We start from the raw sequence: 15265 nt of genomic DNA, 5'->3' as shown, positions 1-15265 counted from the left end.
TTTCACTTTGGCTGAAATTGCATGAATTATGTGTCCCCCGTGGAAGCCCATGCCATCCCAGGTGAGAAAAATGCATTCTGAATCAAGTCTGAGGGCTAAAACCTCTGTTTCAGGTTTTACCACATTGAGCCCAGAACGTAAGGGCCGGACCTGAAATTTGGAGCCAAAATTGAAATTTTCACTTTGGCTGAAATTGCATGAAATATGTGTCTCCCGTGGAAGCCCATGCCATCCCAGGTGAGAAAAATGCATCCTGAATCAAGTCTGAGGGCGAAAACCTCTGTTTCGGGTTTTACCACATTGAGCCCAGAACGTAAGGTCCGGACCTGAAATTCGGAGCAGAAATTCAAATTTTCACTTTGGCTGAAATTGCATGAATTATGTGTCCCCCGTGGAAGCCCATGCCATCCCAGGTGAGAAAAATGCATCCTGAATCAAGTCTGAGGGCTAAAACCTCTGTTTCGGGTTTTACCAGATTGAGCCCAGAACGTAAGGGCCGGACCTGAAATTTGGAGCCAAAATTGAAATTTTCACTTTGGCTGAAATTGCATGAATTATGTGTCCCCCGTGGAAGCCCATGCCATCCCAGGTGAGAAAAATGCATCCTGAATCAAGTCTGAGTGCTAAAACCTCTGTTTCGGGTTTTACCACATTGAGCCCAGAACGTAAGGGCCGGACCTGAAATTTGGAGCCAAAATTGAAATTTTCTTTTTGGCTGAAATTGCATGAAATATGTGTTCCCCGTGGAAGCCCATGCCATCCCAGGTGAGAAAAATGCATCCTGAATCAAGTCTGAGTGCTAAAACCTCTGTTTCGGGTTTTACCACATTGAGCTCAGAACCTAAGGGCCGGACTTGAAATTTGGAGCCAAAATTGAAATTTTCACTTTGGCTGAAATTGCATGAAATATATGTCCCCCGTGGAAGCCCATGCCATCCCAGGTGAGAAAAATGCATCCTGAATCAAGTCTGAGGGCTAAAACCTCTGTTTCGGGTTTTACCACATTGAACCCAGAACGTTAGGTCCGGACCTGAAATTTGGAGCAGAAATTCAAATTTTCACTTTGGCTGAAACTGCATGAATTATGTGTCCCCCGTGGAAGCCCATGCCATCCCAGGTGAGAAAAATGCATCCTGAATCAAGTCTGAGGGCGAAAACCTCAGTTTCGGGTTTTACCACATTGAGCCCAGAACGTAAGGGCCGGACCTGAAATTTGGAGCAGAAATTCAAATTTTCAGTTAGGCTGAAATTGCATGAAATATGTGTCCCCCGTGGAAGCCCATGCCATCCCAGGTGAGAAAAATGCATCCTGAATCAAGTCTGAGGGCTAAAACCTCTGTTTCGGGTTTTACCACATTGAACCCAGAACGTAAGGTCCGCACCTGAAATTTGGAGCAGAAATTCAAATTTTCACTTTGGCTGAAATTGCATGAATTATGTGTCCCCCGTGGAAGCCCATGCCATCCCAGGTGAGAAAAATGCATTCTGAATCAAGTCTGAGGGCTAAAACCTCTGTTTCGGGTTTTACCAGATTGAGCTCAGAACGTAAGGTCCAGACCTGAAATTTGGAGCCAAAATTGAAATTTTCACTTTGGCTGAAATTGCATGAATTATGTGTCACCCGTGGAAGCCCATGCCATCCCAGGTGAGAAAAATGCATCCTGAATCAAGTCTGAGGGCGAAAACCTCAGTTTCGGGTTTTACCACATTGAGCCCAGAACGTAAGGGCCGGACCTGAAATTTGGAGCCAAAATTGAAATTTTAACTTTGGCTGAAATTGCATGAAATATGTGTCCCCCGTGGAAGCCCATGCCATCCCAGGTGAGAAAAATGCATCCTGAATCAAGTCTGAGGGCGAAAACCTCTGTTTCGGGTTTTACCAGATTGAACCCAGAACGTAAGGTCCGGACCTGAAATTTGGAGCCAAAATTTAAATTTTCAGTTAGGCTGAAATTGCATGAAATATGTGTCCCCCCTGGAAGCCCATGCCATCCCAGGTGAGAAAAATGCATCCTGAATCAAGTCTGAGTGCTAAAACCTCTGTTTCGGGTTTTACCACATTGAGCCCAGAACGTAAGGGCCGGACCTGAAATTTGGGGCAGAAATTGAAAATTTCACTTTGGCTGAAATTGCATGAAATATGTGTCCCCCGTGGAAGCCCATGCCATCCCAGGTGAGAAAAATGCATCCTGATTCAAGTCTGAGGGCGAAAACCTCTGTTTCGGGTTTTACCACATTGAGCCCAGAACGTAAGGTCCGGACCTGAAATTTGGAGCAGAAATTGAAATTTTCAGTTTGGCTGAAATTGCATGAATTATGTGTCCCCCGTGGAAGCCCATGCCATCCCAGGTGAGAAAAATGCATCCTGAATCAAGTCTGAGGGCGAAAACCTCTGTTTCGGGTTTTACCACATTGAGCCCAGAACGTAAGGGCCGGACCTGAAATTTGGGGCAGAAATTGAAATTTTCACTTTGGCTGAAATTGCATGAATTATGTGTCCCCCGTGGAAGCCCATGCCATCCCAGGTGAGAAAAATGCATCCTGAATCAAGTCTGAGTGCGAAAACCTCTGTTTCGGGTTTTACCACATTGAGCCCAGAACATAAGGGCCGGACCTGAAATTTGGAGCCAAAATTGAAATTTTCACTTTGGCTGAAATTGCATGAAATATGTGTCCCCCGTGGAAGCCCATGCCATCCCAGGTGAGAAAAATGCATCCTGAATCAAGTCTGAGGGCAAAAACCTCAGTTTCGGGTTTTACCAGATTGAACCCAGAACGTAAGGTCCGGACCTGAAATTTGGAGCCAAAATTTAAATTTTCAGTTAGGCTGAAATTGCATGAAATATGTGTCCCCCGTGGAAGCCCATGCCATCCCAGGTGAGAAAAATGCATCCTGAATCAAGTCTGAGTGCTTAAACCTCTGTTTCGGGTTTTACCACATTGAGCCCAGAACGTAAGGGCCGGACCTGAAATTTGGAGCCAAAATTCAAATTTTCACTTTGGCTGAAATTGCATGAAATATGTGTCCCCCGTGGAAGCCCATGCCATCCCAGGTGAGAAAAATGCATCCTGAATCAAGTCTGAGGGCTAAAACCTCTGTTTCGGGTTTTACCACATTGAGCCCAGAACGTAAGGGCCGGACCTGAAATTTGGAGCCAAAATTGAAATTTTCACTTTGGCTGAAATTGCATGAATTATGTGTCCCCCGTGGAAGCCCATGCCATCCCAGGTGAGAAAAATGCATTCTGAATCAAGTCTGAGGGCTAAAACCTCTGTTTCAGGTTTTACCACATTGAGCCCAGAACGTAAGGGCCGGACCTGAAATTTGGAGCCAAAATTGAAATTTTCACTTTGGCTGAAATTGCATGAATTATGTGTCCCCCGTGGAAGCCCATGCCATCCCAGGTGAGAAAAATGCATCCTGATTCAAGTCTGAGGGCTAAAACCTCTGTTTCGGGTTTTACCACATTGAGCCCAGAACGTAAGGGCCGGACCTGAAATTTGGAGCCAAAATTGAAATTTTCACTTTGGCTGAAATTGCATGAAATATGTGTCCCCCGTGGAAGCCCATGCCATCCCAGGTGAGAAAAATGCATCCTGAATCAAGTCTGAGGGCTAAAACATCTGTTTCGGGTTTTACCACATTGAGCCCAGAACGTAAGGGCCGGACCTGAAATTTGGAGCCAAAATTGAAATTTTAACTTTGGCTGAAATTGCATGAATTATGTGTCCCCCGTGGAAGCCCATGCCATCCCAGGTGAGAAAAATGCATCCTGAATCAAGTCTGAGGGCTAAAACCTCTGTTTCAGGTTTTACCACATTGAGCCCAGAACGTAAGGGCCGGGCCTGAAATTTGGAGCCAAAATTGAAATTTTCACTTTGGCTGAAATTGCATGAATTATGTGTCCCTCGTGGAAGCCCATGCCATCCCAGGTGAGAAAAATGCATCCTGATTCAAGTCTGAGTGCTAAAACCTCTGTTTCGGGTTTTACCACATTGAGCCCAGAACGTAAGGGCCGGACCTGAAATTTGGAGCCAAAATTGAAATTTTCACTTTGGCTGAAATTGCATGAAATATATGTCCCCCGTGGAAGCCCATGCCATCCCAGGTGAGAAAAATGCATCCTGAATCAAGTCTGAGGGCGAAAACCTCTGTTTCGGGTTTTACCACATTGAGCCCAGAACGTAAGGTCCGGACCTGAAATTTGGAGCAGAAATTGAAATTTTCACTTTGGCTGAAATTGCATGAATTATGTGTCCCCCGTGGAAGCCCATGCCATCCCAGGTGAGAAAAATGCATCCTGAATCAAGTCTGAGTGCTAAAACCTCTGTTTCGGGTTTTACCACATTGAGCTCAGAACCTAAGGGCCAGACCTGAAATTTGGAGCCAAAATTGAAATTTTCACTTTGGCTGAAATTGCATGAAATATATGTCCCCCGTGGAAGCCCATGCCATCCCAGGTGAGAAAAATGCATCCTGAATCAAGTCTGAGGGCGAAAACCTCAGTTTCGGGTTTTACCACATTGAGCCCAGAACGTAAGGGCCGGACCTGAAATTTGGAGCAGAAATTCAAATTTTCAGTTAGGCTGAAATTGCATGAAATATGTGTCCCCCGTGGAAGCCCATGCCATCCCAGGTGAGAAAAATGCATCCTGAATCAAGTCTGAGGGCTAAAACCTCTGTTTCGGGTTTTACCACATTGAACCCAGAACGTAAGGTCCGCACCTGAAATTTGGAGCAGAAATTCAAATTTTCACTTTGGCTGAAATTGCATGAATTATGTGTCCCCCGTGGAAGCCCATGCCATCCCAGGTGAGAAAAATGCATTCTGAATCAAGTCTGAGGGCTAAAACCTCTGTTTCGGGTTTTACCAGATTGAGCTCAGAACGTAAGGTCCAGACCTGAAATTTGGAGCCAAAATTGAAATTTTCACTTTGGCTGAAATTGCATGAATTATGTGTCACCCGTGGAAGCCCATGCCATCCCAGGTGAGAAAAATGCATCCTGAATCAAGTCTGAGGGCGAAAACCTCAGTTTCGGGTTTTACCACATTGAGCCCAGAACGTAAGGGCCGGACCTGAAATTTGGAGCCAAAATTGAAATTTTAACTTTGGCTGAAATTGCATGAAATATGTGTCCCCCGTGGAAGCCCATGCCATCCCAGGTGAGAAAAATGCATCCTGAATCAAGTCTGAGGGCGAAAACCTCTGTTTCGGGTTTTACCAGATTGAACCCAGAACGTAAGGTCCGGACCTGAAATTTGGAGCCAAAATTTAAATTTTCAGTTAGGCTGAAATTGCATGAAATATGTGTCCCCCCTGGAAGCCCATGCCATCCCAGGTGAGAAAAATGCATCCTGAATCAAGTCTGAGTGCTAAAACCTCTGTTTCGGGTTTTACCACATTGAGCCCAGAACGTAAGGGCCGGACCTGAAATTTGGGGCAGAAATTGAAATTTTCACTTTGGCTGAAATTGCATGAATTATGTGTCCCCCGTGGAAGCCCATGCCATCCCAGGTGAGAAAAATGCATCCTGAATCAAGTCTGAGGGCGAAAACCTCTGTTTCGGGTTTTACCACATTGAGCCCAGAACGTAAGGTCCGGACCTGAAATTTGGAGCAGAAATTGAAATTTTCAGTTTGGCTGAAATTGCATGAATTATGTGTCCCCCGTGGAAGCCCATGCCATCCCAGGTGAGAAAAATGCATCCTGAATCAAGTCTGAGTGCTAAAACCTCTGTTTCGGGTTTTACCACATTGAGCCCAGAACGTAAGGGCCGGACCTGAAATTTGGGGCAGAAATTGAAATTTTCACTTTGGCTGAAATTGCATGAATTATGTGTCCCCCGTGGAAGCCCATGCCATCCCAGGTGAGAAAAATGCATCCTGAATCAAGTCTGAGTAAGAAAACCTCTGTTTCGGGTTTTACCACATTGAGCCCAGAACATAAGGGCCGGACCTGAAATTTGGAGCCAAAATTGAAATTTTCACTTTGGCTGAAATTGCATGAAATATGTGTCCCCCGTGGAAGCCCATGCCATCCCAGGTGAGAAAAATGCATCCTGAATCAAGTCTGAGGGCAAAAACCTCAGTTTCGGGTTTTACCAGATTGAACCCAGAACGTAAGGTCCGGACCTGAAATTTGGAGCCAAAATTTAAATTTTCAGTTAGGCTGAAATTGCATGAAATATGTGTCCCCCGTGGAAGCCCATGCCATCCCAGGTGAGAAAAATGCATCCTGAATCAAGTCTGAGTGCTTAAACCTCTGTTTCGGGTTTTACCACATTGAGCCCAGAACGTAAGGGCCGGACCTGAAATTTGGAGCCAAAATTCAAATTTTCACTTTGGCTGAAATTGCATGAAATATGTGTCCCCCGTGGAAGCCCATGCCATCCCAGGTGAGAAAAATGCATCCTGAATCAAGTCTGAGGGCTAAAACCTCTGTTTCGGGTTTTACCACATTGAGCCCAGAACGTAAGGGCCGGACCTGAAATTTGGAGCCAAAATTGAAATTTTCACTTTGGCTGAAATTGCATGAATTATGTGTCCCCCGTGGAAGCCCATGCCATCCCAGGTGAGAAAAATGCATTCTGAATCAAGTCTGAGGGCTAAAACCTCTGTTTCAGGTTTTACCACATTGAGCCCAGAACGTAAGGGCCGGACCTGAAATTTGGAGCCAAAATTGAAATTTTCACTTTGGCTGAAATTGCATGAATTATGTGTCCCCCGTGGAAGCCCATGCCATCCCAGGTGAGAAAAATGCATCCTGATTCAAGTCTGAGGGCTAAAACCTCTGTTTCGGGTTTTACCACATTGAGCCCAGAACGTAAGGGCCGGACCTGAAATTTGGAGCCAAAATTGAAATTTTCACTTTGGCTGAAATTGCATGAAATATGTGTCCCCCGTGGAAGCCCATGCCATCCCAGGTGAGAAAAATGCATCCTGAATCAAGTCTGAGGGCTAAAACATCTGTTTCGGGTTTTACCACATTGAGCCCAGAACGTAAGGGCCGGACCTGAAATTTGGAGCCAAAATTGAAATTTTAACTTTGGCTGAAATTGCATGAATTATGTGTCCCCCGTGGAAGCCCATGCCATCCCAGGTGAGAAAAATGCATCCTGAATCAAGTCTGAGGGCTAAAACCTCTGTTTCAGGTTTTACCACATTGAGCCCAGAACGTAAGGGCCGGGCCTGAAATTTGGAGCCAAAATTGAAATTTTCACTTTGGCTGAAATTGCATGAATTATGTGTCCCTCGTGGAAGCCCATGCCATCCCAGGTGAGAAAAATGCATCCTGATTCAAGTCTGAGTGCTAAAACCTCTGTTTCGGGTTTTACCACATTGAGCCCAGAACGTAAGGGCCGGACCTGAAATTTGGAGCCAAAATTGAAATTTTCACTTTGGCTGAAATTGCATGAAATATATGTCCCCCATGGAAGCCCATGCCATCCCAGGTGAGAAAAATGCATCCTGAATCAAGTCTGAGGGCGAAAACCTCTGTTTCGGGTTTTACCACATTGAGCCCAGAACGTAAGGTCCGGACCTGAAATTTGGAGCAGAAATTGAAATTTTCACTTTGGCTGAAATTGCATGAATTATGTGTCCCCCGTGGAAGCCCATGCCATCCCAGGTGAGAAAAATGCATCCTGAATCAAGTCTGAGTGCTAAAACCTCTGTTTCGGTTTTTACCACATTGAGCCCAGAACGTAAGGGCCAGACCTGAAATTTGGAGCCAAAATTGAAATTTTCACTTTGGCTGAAATTGCATGAATTATGTGTCCCCCGTGGAAGACCATGCCATCCCAGGTGAGAAAAATGCATCCTGAATCAGGTCTGAGGGCGAAAACCTCTGTTTCAGGTTTTACCACATTGAGCCCAGAACGTAAGGTCCGGACCTGAAATTTGGAGCAAAAATTGAAATTTTCAGTTTGGCTGAAATTGCATGAAATATGTGTCCCCCGTGGAAGCCCATGCCATCCCAGGTGAGAAAAATGCATCCTGATTCAAGTCTGAGGGCTAAAACATCTGTTTCGGGTTTTACCAGATTGAGCTCAGAACGTAAGGTCCGGACCTGAAATTTGGAGCAGAAATTCAAATTTTCACTTTGGCTGAAATTGCATGAATTATGTGTCCCCCGTAGAAGCCCATGCCATCCCAGGTGAGAAAAATGCATTCTGAATCAAGTCTGAGGGCTAAAACCTCTGTTTCAGGTTTTACCACATTGAGCCCAGAACGCAAGGGCCGGACCTGAAATTTGGAGCCAAAATTGAAATTTTCACTTTGGCTGAAATTGCATGAAATATGTGTCCCCCGTGGAAGCCCATGCCATCCCAGGTGAGAAAAATGCATCCTGATTCAAGTCTGAGGGCTAAAACATCTGTTTCGGGTTTTACCAGATTGAGTTCAGAACGCAGGGGCCGGACCTGAAATTTGGAGCCAAAATTGAAATTTTCACTTTGGCTGAAATTGCATGAAATATGTGTCCCCCGTGGAAGCCCATGCCATCCCAGGTGAGAAAAATGCATCCTGAATCAAGTCTAAGTTGTAAAACCTCTGTTTCAGGTTTTACCACATTGAGCCCAGAACGTAAGGGCCGGACCTGAAATTTGGAGCCAAAATTGAAATTTTCACTTTGGCTGAAATTGCATGAAATATGTCTCCCCCGTGGAAGCCCATGCCATCCCAGGTGAGAAAAATGCATCCTGAATCAAGTCTGAGTGCTAAAACCTCTGTTTCGGGTTTTACCACATTGAGCTCAGAACCTAAGGGCCGGACTTGAAATTTGGAGCCAAAATTGAAATTTTCACTTTGGCTGAAATTGCATGAAATATATGTCCCCCGTCGAAGCCCATGCCATCCCAGGTGAGAAAAATGCATCCTGAATCAAGTCTGAGGGCTAAAACCTCTGTTTCGGGTTTTACCACATTGAGCCCAGAACGTAAGGGCCGGACCTGAAATTTGGAGCAGAAATTCAAATTTTCACTTTGGCTGAAATTGCATGAAATATGTGTCCCCCGTGGAAGCCCATGCCATCCCAGGTGAGAAAAATGCATCCTGAATCAAGTCTGAGTGCTAAAACCTCTGTTTCGGTTTTTACCACATTGAGCCCAGAACGTAAGGGCCAGACCTGAAATTTGGAGCCAAAATTGAAATTTTCACTTTGGCTGAAATTGCATGAATTATGTGTCCCCCGTGGAAGACCATGCCATCCCAGGTGAGACAAATGCATCCTGAATCAAGTCTTAGGGCGAAAACCTCTGTTTCAGGTTTTACCACATTGAGCCCAGAACGTAAGGTCCGGACCTGAAATTTGGAGCAAAAATTGAAATTTTCAGTTTGGCTGAAATTGCATGAAATATGTGTCCCCCGTGGAAGCCCATGCCATCCCAGGTGAGAAAAATGCATCCTCAATCAAGTCTGAGGGCTAAAACCTCTGTTTCGGGTTTTACCAGATTGAACCCAGAACGTAAGGTCCGGACCTGAAATTTGGAGCAGAAATTCAAATTTTCACTTTGGCTGAAATTGCATGAATTATGTGTCTCCCGTAGAAGCCCATGCCATCCCAGGTGAGAAAAATGCATTCTGAATCAAGTCTGAGGGCTAAAACCTCTGTTTCAGGTTTTACCACATTGAGCCCAGAACGTAAGGGCCGGACCTGAAATTTGGAGCCAAAATTGAAATTTTCACTTTGGCTGAAATTGCATGAAATATGTGTCCCCCGTGGAAGCCCATGCCATCCCAGGTGAGAAAAATGCATCCTGATTCAAGTCTGAGGGCTAAAACATCTGTTTCGGGTTTTACCAGATTGAGCTCAGAACGCAGGGGCCGGACCTGAAATTTGGAGCCAAAATTGAAATTTTCACTTTGGCTGAAATTGCATGAATTATGTGTCCCCCGTGGAAGCCCATGCCATCCCAGGTGAGACAAATGCATCCTGAATCAAGTCTAAGGGGTAAAACCTCTGTTTCAGGTTTTACCACATTGAGCCCAGAACGTAAGGGCCGGACCTGAAATTTGGAGCCAAAATTGAAATTTTCAGTTGGGCTGAAATTGCATGAAATATGTGTCCCCCGTGGAAGCCCATGCCATCCCAGGTGAGAAAAAACTCATCCTGAATCAAGTCTGAGGGCTAAAACCTCTGTTTCGGGTTTTACCACATTGAACCCAGAACGTAAGGTCTGGACCTGAAATTTGGAGCCAAAATTGAAATTTTCAGTTTGGCTGAAATTGCATGAAATATGTGTCCCCTGTGGAAGCCCATGCCATCCCAGGTGAGAAAAATGCATCCTGATTCAAGTCTGAGGGCTAAAACATCTGTTTCGGGTTTTACCAGATTGAGCTCAGAACGTAAGGGCCGGACCTGAAATTTGGAGCCAAAATTGAAATTTTCACTTTGGCTGAAATTGCATGTAATATGTGTCCCCCGTGGAAGCCCATGCCATCCCAGGTGAGAAAAATGCATCCTGAATCAAGTCTAAGTTGTAAAACCTCTGTTTCAGGTTTTACCACATTGAGCCCAGAACGTAAGGGCCGGACCTGAAATTTGGAGCCAAAATTGAAATTTTCACTTTGGCTGAAATTGCATGAAATATGTCTCCCCCGTGGAAGCCCATGCCATCCCAGGTGAGAAAAATGCATCCTGAATCAAGTCTGAGTGCTAAAACCTCTGTTTCGGGTTTTACCACATTGAGCTCAGAACCTAAGGGCCGGACTTGAAATTTGGAGCCAAAATTGAAATTTTCACTTTGGCTGAAATTGCATGAAATATATGTCCCCCGTCGAAGCCCATGCCATCCCAGGTGAGAAAAATGCATCCTGAATCAAGTCTGAGTGCCAAAACCTCTGTTTCGGGTTTTACCACATTGAGCCCAGAACGTAAGGGCCGGACCTGAAATTTGGAGCAGAAATTCAAATTTTCACTTTGGCTGAAATTGCATGAAATATGTGTCCCCCGTGGAAGCCCATGCCATCCCAGGTGAGAAAAATGCATCCTGAATCGAGTCTGAGGGCGAAAACCTCTGTTTCGGGTTTTACCACATTGAGCCCAGAACGTAAGGGCCGGGCCTGAAATTTGGAGCCAAAATTGAAATTTTCACTTTGGCTGAAATTGAGTGAAATATGTGTCCCCCGTGGAAGCCCATGCCATCCCAGGTGAGAAAAATGCATCCTGAATCAAGTCTGAGGGCGAAAACCTCTGTTTCGGGTTTTACCACATTGAGCCCAGAACGTAAGGTCCGGACCTGAAATTTGGAGCAGAAATTGAAATTTTCACTTTGGCTGAAATTGCATGAATTATGTGTCCCCCGTGGAAGCCCATGCCATCCCAGGTGAGAAAAATGCATCCTGAATCAAGTCTGAGTGCTAAAACCTCTGTTTCGGTTTTTACCACATTGAGCCCAGAACGTAAGGGCCAGACCTGAAATTTGGAGCCAAAATTGAAATTTTCACTTTGGCTGAAATTGCATGAATTATGTGTCCCCCGTGGAAGACCATGCCATCCCAGGTGAGACAAATGCATCCTGAATCAAGTCTTAGGGCGAAAACCTCTGTTTCAGGTTTTACCACATTGAGCCCAGAACGTAAGGTCCGGACCTGAAATTTGGAGCAAAAATTGAAATTTTCAGTTTGGCTGAAATTGCATGAAATATGTGTCCCCCGTGGAAGCCCATGCCATCCCAGGTGAGAAAAATGCATCCTCAATCAAGTCTGAGGGCTAAAACCTCTGTTTCGGGTTTTACCAGATTGAACCCAGAACGTAAGGTCCGGACCTGAAATTTGGAGCAGAAATTCAAATTTTCACTTTGGCTGAAATTGCATGAATTATGTGTCTCCCGTAGAAGCCCATGCCATCCCAGGTGAGAAAAATGCATTCTGAATCAAGTCTGAGGGCTAAAACCTCTGTTTCAGGTTTTACCACATTGAGCCCAGAACGTAAGGGCCGGACCTGAAATTTGGAGCCAAAATTGAAATTTTCACTTTGGCTGAAATTGCATGAAATATGTGTCCCCCGTGGAAGCCCATGCCATCCCAGGTGAGAAAAATGCATCCTGAATCAAGTCTGAGGGCGAAAACCTCTGTTTCGGGTTTTACCAGATTGAGCTCAGAACGCAGGGGCCGGACCTGAAATTTGGAGCCAAAATTGAAATTTTCACTTTGGCTGAAATTGCATGAAATATGTGTCCCCCGTGGAAGCCCATGCCATCCCAGGTGAGAAAAATGCATCCTGAATCAAGTCTAAGTTGTAAAACCTCTGTTTCAGGTTTTACCACATTGAGCCCAGAACGTAAGGGCCGGACCTGAAATTTGGAGCAAAAATTGAAATTTTCAGTTTGGCTGAAATTGCATGAAATATGTGTCCCCCGTGGAAGCCCATGCCATCCCAGGTGAGAAAAATGCATCCTGAATCAAGTCTGAGTGCTAAAACCTCTGTTTCGGGTTTTACCACATTGAGCTCAGAACCTAAGGGCCGGACTTGAAATTTGGAGCCAAAATTGAAATTTTCACTTTGGCTGAAATTGCATGAAATATATGTCCCCCGTCGAAGCCCATGCCATCCCAGGTGAGATAAATGCATCCTGAATCAAGTCTGAGGGCTAAAACCTCTGTTTCGGGTTTTACCACATTGAGCCCAGAACGTAAGGGCCAGACCTGAAATTTGGAGCCAAAATTTAAATTTTCAGTTAGGCTGAAATTGCATGAAATATGTGTCCCCCGTGGAAGCCCATGCCATCCCAGGTGAGAAAAATGCATCCTGAATCAAGTCTGAGTGCTAAAACCTCTGTTTCGGGTTTTACCACATTGAGCCCAGAACGTAAGGGCCGGACCTGAAATTTGGAGCCAAAATTGAAATTTTCACTTTGGCTGAAATTGCATGAAATATGTGTCCCCCGTGGAAGCCCATGCCATCCCAGGTGAGAAAAATGCATCCTGAATCAAGTCTGAGGGCGAAAACCTCTGTTTCGGGTTTTACCACATTGAGCCCAGAATGTAAGGGCTGGACCTGAAATTTGGAGCAGAAATTGAAATTTTCACTTTGGCTGAAATTGCATGAATTATGTGTCCCCCGTGGAAGCCCATGCCATCCCAGGTGAGAAAAATGCATCCTGAATCAAGTCTGAGGGCTAAAACCTCTGTTTCAGGTTTTACCACATTGAGCCAAGAACGTAAGGGCCGGACCTGAAATTTGGAGCCAAAATTGAAATTTTCACTTTGGCTGAAATTGCATGAATTATGTGTCCCCCGTGGAAGCCCATGCCATCCCAGGTGAGAAAAATGCATCCTGATTCAAGTCTGAGGGCTAAAACATCTGTTTCGGGTTTTACCAGATTGAGCCCAGAACGCAAGGGCCGGACCTGAAATTTGGAGCCAAAATTGAAATTTTCACTTTGGCTGAAATTGCATGAAATATGTGTCCCCCGTGGAAGCCCATGCCATCCCAGGTGAGAAAAATGCATCCTGAATCAAGTCTGAGGGCTAAAACCTCCGTTCGGGTTTTACCACATTGAGCTCAGAACGTAAGGGCTGGACCTGAAATTTGGAGCAGAAATTGAAATTTTCACTTTGGCTGAAATTGCATGAAATATGTGTCCCCCGTGGAAGCCCATGCCATCCCAGGTGAGAAAAATGCATCCTGAATCAAGTCTAAGTTGTAAAACCTCTGTTTCAGGTTTTACCACATTGAGCCCAGAACGTAAGGGCCGGACCTGAAATTTGGAGCCAAAATTGAAATTTTAACTTTGGCTGAAATTGCATGAAATATGTCTCCCCCGTGGAAGCCCATGCCATCCCAGGTGAGAAAAATGCATCCTGAATCAAGTCTGAGTGCTAAAACCTCTGTTACGGGTTTTACCACATTGAGCTCAGAACCTAAGGGCCGGACTTGAAATTTGGAGCCAAAATTGAAATTTTCACTTTGGCTGAAATTGCATGAAATATGTGTCCCCCGTGGAAGCCCATGCCATCCCAGGTGAGAAAAATGCATCCTGAATCAAGTCTAAGGGTTAAAACCTCTGTTTCAGGTTTTACCACATTGAGCCCAGAACGTGAGGGCCGGACCTGAAATTTGGAGCAGAAATTCAAATTTTCAGTTAGGCTGAAATTGCATGAAATATGTGTCCCCCGTGGAAGCCCATGCCATCCCAGGTGAGAAAAATGCATCCTGAATCAAGTCTGAGGGCTAAAACCTCTGTTTCGGGTTTTACCACATTGAACCCAGAACGTTAGGTCCGGACCTGAAATTTGGAGCAGAAATTCAAATTTTCACTTTGGCTGAAACTGCATGAATTATGTGTCCCCCGTGGAAGCCCATGCCATCCCAGGTGAGAAAAATGCATCCTGAATCAAGTCTGAGGGCGAAAACCTCAGTTTCGGGTTTTACCACATTGAGCCCAGAACGTAAGGGGCCGGACCTGAAATTTGGAGCCAAAATTGAAATTTTCACTTTGGCTGAAATTGCATGAAATATGTGTCCCCCGTGGAAGCCCATGCCATCCCAGGTGAGAAAAATGCATCCTGAATCAAGTCTGAGGGCGAAAACCTCTGTTTCGGGTTTTACCACATTGAGCCCAGAACGTAAGGTCCGGACCTGAAATTTGGAGCCAAAATTGAAATTTTCACTTTGGCTGAAATTGCATGAAATATGTGTTCCCCGTGGAAGCCCATGCCATCCCAGGTGAGAAAAATGCATTCTGAATCAAGTCTGAGGGCTAAAACCTCTGTTTCGGGTTTTACCAGATTGAGCTCAGAACGTAAGGTCCGGACCTGAAATTTGGAGCCAAAATTGAAATTTTCAGTTTGGCTGAAATTGCATGAATTATGTGTCCCCCGTGGAAGCCCATGCCATCCCAGGTGAGAAAAATGCATCCTGAATCAAGTCTGAGGGCGAAAACCTCAGTTTCGGGTTTTACCACATTGAGCCCAGAACGTAAGGGGCCGGACCTGAAATTTGGAGCCAAAATTGAAATTTTCACTTTGGCTGAAATTGCATGAAATATGTGTCCCCCGTGGAAGCCCATGCCATCCCAGGTGAGAAAAATGCATCCTGAATCAAGTCTGAGGGCTAAAACCTCTGTTTCGGGTTTTACCACATTGAGCCCAGAACGTAAGGGCCGGACCTGAAATTTGGAGCCAAAATTGAAATTTTCACTTTGGCTGAAATTGCATGAATTATGTGTCCCCCGTGGAAGCCCATGCCATCCCAGGTGAGAAAAATGCATTCTGAATCAAGTCTGAGGGCTAAAACCTCTGTTTCAGGTTTTACCACATTG

Source organism: Halichoeres trimaculatus, unplaced genomic scaffold (genome assembly GCF_033239565.1).
Source record: "Halichoeres trimaculatus isolate MK-OKI-2021-1 unplaced genomic scaffold, fHalTri1.1 fHalTri1_scaffold_11, whole genome shotgun sequence".
NCBI lineage: Eukaryota > Metazoa > Chordata > Actinopteri > Labriformes > Labridae > Halichoeres > Halichoeres trimaculatus.
Note: the sequence above shows the minus strand (reverse complement) of the source record.